A 4,846-nucleotide genomic window follows, 5' to 3' on the forward strand; every position below is an offset into this window, starting at 1 on the left:
GATGAGTCCCAAGAGGCAATTTCGAGTATTGATTTGAATTGTTCATCTTAGGCTTGCATGGGTTAAGAGGATAACTCCCATCGATACCCTTGCACCAATCATGGCCTCGAATTTAGGTCATGACAAAGTTGGTATTAGAGCCCTAAGTTTGTCTAAGTCTTAGGTAAATTATCCTGAGTCAAAAAGTTAGGTTCTTGTGTCGTGTCTTATTTTCAGTTTGTGAACTACAACACATCCACAAATAGGAGATTACATGGATTCTCTTATTTATTTAAAATCTACCTTTTTGTTCATCATATTGACTTTAGTGTTACTTTTGTGCAGGTTAAGATGCCACCTCAGACACGAGCTAGAGCTAGGGGCATAGTAAAGCAAGTGCTCTCGTTGATGCATCTGCGAGACCACAAACTTCCACCATTAAGGGGTTTGGCAAACAAGTTTGGACGACGAGGTTTGTTAATGGAAAGCCACATGTAGCATCTAGTAATGAGGCACCCAGAGAAGAGCTTGTTGATGCTCAGTCTCAAGAGGCGAAAGGCAAAGTGCCCATTGAGGAACCCACCTTGGCAGATGTGGTAGCAAATTGGCAAAAGGTTAATAAGGTCATGGAAATGATGGCTACCCATTTAGATGACCTTTAGAAGTGAGTATAGGGTCTATAGTTAGTGCGTACTACACATAGCTCTCAAAGTCAAGATGACTAATAGCAATTAGAGTCTACTAGAAAGACGACTAAGGTTTCACTATCGAATTTCCTTAAGATGAAACCATTCTCATTTTTTGTTTTTAATGCAACAGAGGACCCCTAGATTTTTTTGGATAAGATGGAAAAAATCTGCATCGCTTTGGGATGTTTTAGTGTGTGATCGATGGAGTTATCTGGTTTTAAGCTTAAGGATGTGGCATATTAATGGTATCAATCCTTACGCAAAGGTAGACTAGTTGGCATTAACCCGTTAACTTGGAAGGAATTTACGATGACCTTTCTTAGTCGATTTCTACCAGATAATGTATAAGCCACCAGGGCGCTTGAGTTTAAGGCACTAGTGCAGACATTTGGCATTACAATTTCTAAGTATGATATTCAATTCACATAGTTATCTCGATATGGACCATACTTTGTAACTACTAAGGATATGAGGAATAGACTATTTATGGATGGGTTGGCAAAACCACTGTTTAAGGGTATTGCATAACAAGCATTTGGATTTATGCCTCCACGGTTGATTGTGCGCAGAGGATTGAGAAGAGAATCATGAAGAGTCAGGGGACTCAAGATAGAGCCAACTAGGTGTTAGCACTGGGCATAGAATGTCCTCAAGCCATCAAGACCAGCATAAAGTTTCTCAACCATGTGGCTCCCAACAAGGGAATATAACAGTCACTTTAAGGGCTTGGGCACATGAGGAGGGATTGTCCTATGGTACCACGATCTTGGGAGGGCTCACACCCTACATCCTAGGCTATATTACCACCACCTTTTATTGCACCTTAGCCTATTCAAGCAGTTATCGAAGCTAAAGGTAAAGGTGCAGATAGTTTTTCTCAGGAAGTCTATACACCAGGAAGTAGCTAAAAAGGGACAAGCCAAAGTTTTTGCTTTAACACCTCAAGACACTTAAACGTCCAATGCTATGGTTTCAAGTATTCTTCTTATTTGTGGTTCTGAAACATATGTCCTATTGGATCTTAGATCTACACATTCCTTTATGTCTTCATGTTTTGTTTCAAAATTATATGTCGACTATACTTTACTGGAAATTGGTTTGATGGTAACTACTCCACTTAAGGAAATATTTATTACCCAATTTAAGTACAAGTCTTATGTTGTTCAAATAAGGCATAAGGACATATAAGCCACTTTGATTATGCTCGATATGTTGGACTTTGATGTGCTTTTAGGTATGGATTGGCTATTGCTAAATTTCACTAACGTAGATTGCTGTCACGAGCTAGTTAAATATGATTACCCAATCAATTCGTCTTTTAGCATTCAAGGTGATCATAGTATTGTTCTAACCAATGTGGCATCCACCATGACGGCAAGAAAATTGTTGCAACATGGATGTCAAGGATTTTTGGCGGTTCTATGAGACACTTAAGTAGAGGTCAAAAGTTTCGTCGATGTGCCCATATTTAGGGAGTTTCTCGATATGTTTGTGGAAGAATTACCCGACTTACCCCAGATAGAGAGGTTGAGTTTGTATAGATTTAGTGAAAGATACCTGACCGATATCCATTCCACTATACCGAATGGCACTGGCAAAACTTAAGGAACTCAAGGATCAATTGGAAGATTTGTTGGATAAGGGTTTTATACATCCTAGTATGTCACCATGGGGTGCACCAGTATTGTTTGTGAGGAAGAAGGATAGACCTCTCAGGCTATGCATCGATTACCGACGACTTAATAAGGTAATGATAAAAATAAGTATCCACTACCTCTCAATAATGATTTGTTTGGTCAGTTGTAGGAAGCATAATGTTTCTCCAAGATTAATCTTTGGTCTGGTTACCACTAACTCAAAATTAAGCAAGAGGATGTACCTAAAATAGCATTCTGTACTAAGTATAGACATTATGAGTTTTTAGTTAAGCCTTTTGATCTTACAAACACCCAACAGATTTTATGGACATGATGAATCGAGTGTTCAAATCATATTTGGACAATTTCATGGTGGTATTTATTCATGACATTTTGGTATACTCGAGGAGTAAGGAGGAACACGAACAACACCTTAGGATTGTGCTTCAAGTGTTGAAAGATCATCAATTATATGCCAAGTTTTCCAAGTGCGAGTTTTGGCTTGATAGTGTTAGTTGCTTAGGTCATGTGATTCCCAAAGAAAAAGTTATGGTAGACTTAAAAAAAATAGAGGTAGTGGAGAAATGGTAGGGCCAACCTCTATGATGGAGGTTCATAGCTTTTTAAGTTTGGCGAGATATTACAGACAGTTTGTCAAGGATTTCTCTAGACTTACAGCACCAATGACCAAATCAACTCAAAAGAATGTAAAGTTTCAATAGAATGTTGCTTGTGAGGAAAACTTTGAAAACTTAAGAGCTGTCTTACTTCAACTCCCATACTTAGCCTATTGTAGGGAGTGGGTGGATATACATTTATTGTGATGTCTCACGTGTTAGTTTGGGATGTGTGCTGATGCATTAAGATAAGTTTATAGCTTATGCCTTTAAACAATAGAAAAAGCATGATCAAAATTATCCCACCCATAACTTTGAAATGATTGCCATTGTGTTAGCACTTAAGATTTGGAGACATTACCTTTATGGGAAGATGTGTGAAATCTATACAGATCATAAGAGTCTTAAGTATATCTTTGAACAGAGAGATCTTAATCTTAGGCAACATCGATAGATCAAGTTGCTTCAAGACTATGATTGCACTATCATATACCATCTCGACAATGTAACGACCTCTTCCTTCGATCGTTACTGGCACCCGAGACTTACGAGTAAACCTGCCAAGTCCCGAACAGGCCTTAGTTAAACTTTTAGACAATTTAAACTCAACTCACGATTTTAACGCCATAGCTAATTTAAACCAAGTAAAAACAATAGTTAAATCACGACATTTAGATACCAATAATCCAGTTTAATAACTACACAACATATTCAACTTAATAAGTGACAATCATTACACAACATTAAGTTTTTAACAAATATATTTCCACAACTATTAATCATTATGAGTCTGACTACTCGACATGGTACGACCTCTAGGCAGTAGACCAACTCAGAGTGGGAGTCTAAGAGATGCCATTACCTATGTTGTAGCAAGTCTCAATGTGATAAGCAATGCACCTAAGCTAATCACTTATCTGCAAAAGGAAATAAAAGGGTGAGTCTCACAGACGCAATGATCATCAACCTCATGAGTAGGGCATAGATGGAAAACAAGCTAAAGGCAAAAAATTTGAATATTAAAAATATAAGAATATATAAAAACAAATTAACTCAAAAGGGAGGTTTGTGTCTTATATGTAAAACCAGTAAGTTAATGCAAAGTAGGCATTTATATCAAATATCAAACCATTTCATGTAAGATTTCTACCATCAAAACCATTTAAATACTAGCTTAAAACAATTAATATCGTCACGGGAGCTCCCATGGAATCCATCATTAACAAAGTTTATAAGCAAATCCATAAATCACCTCGTTCGTGACGAATTAAAATCCAACGTCATCATATAAATAAAGGAGCTGTGGGAAAACAGTTATTTCTCACCATGCGAAAAACTATGTCTGTGAAAACCCAAAAAGATATCACGCTCGAGTATGAATAGAATAATAAAGCTTGTGGACCCGCTTCCACATAATAACATCCGGGAGCTCCACTCCACCAGATCCCCACAGCTATGGCAGTCTTAATGATGTTGGCCGACATCGAAGAAATCAGGCAGTCGCAACCACATGTATCACTAGTGGCCTAGCCACGTACAATCACAAACCATGGCCCCAACCATATCTAACAGCTCGTCGGTGACCCAAAGGTTCTCTAGCTAAAGCTCACTTATGCATAAGGGTCACACTTAACCAAAGTGACAACCGACCTACTCTCGAATCTCTTGGTTTAATAAAACCATTTAAAAGTCAAATCAGGTTTTCAAAAGATCATTTCAAATCATTTTCAAAATACCAATTATGGTAATACACTAAAGCCTTTTTTGTATCACTTTGCAATGCAAACCTTTTGCATGAGGTTTAGATATCAAATTAGCATGGTGAAGATGAAATTCAAACATGAATACTCATCACACAATCTATAAGGTACATTTTTGACATAAATCATAATGAAAGGCTTGTTTCCCAGTTTTAAAATCCTTT

The sequence above is a fragment of the Theobroma umbraticum genome, unplaced genomic scaffold, assembly GCF_002168275.2.
Source record: "Theobroma umbraticum cultivar Fairchild unplaced genomic scaffold, ASM216827v3 scaffold_51.0, whole genome shotgun sequence".
NCBI lineage: Eukaryota > Viridiplantae > Streptophyta > Magnoliopsida > Malvales > Malvaceae > Theobroma > Theobroma umbraticum.